The following is a 276-nucleotide window of genomic DNA, read 5'->3' as shown; positions in this document are numbered from 1 at the left end:
TAGCTTGCTTCATACCAACAATCTCTGTGGGATCGACCCTTACTCGCGTAAGGTTTATTACTTGGATGACCCAGTACACTTCCTGGTTAGTTGTGCGAAATTGTGTTTATGCCATGGTATTGAACACCAAGTTTTTGGATTCATTACCGGGGATTATTTGATTCGTGAAAAGTATTGATCACAATTTCGCGCTATCAGGTGACCATAGCTTGCTTCATACCAACAATCTCCGTGGGATCGACCCTTACTCGCGTAAGGTTTATTACTTGGACCACC

The sequence above is a fragment of the Arachis duranensis genome, chromosome 10 (genome assembly GCF_000817695.3).
Source record: "Arachis duranensis cultivar V14167 chromosome 10, aradu.V14167.gnm2.J7QH, whole genome shotgun sequence".
Taxonomy (NCBI): domain Eukaryota; kingdom Viridiplantae; phylum Streptophyta; class Magnoliopsida; order Fabales; family Fabaceae; genus Arachis; species Arachis duranensis.
The sequence above is the reverse complement of the archived record's forward strand: the minus strand, read 5'-3'. Positions refer to the sequence as shown.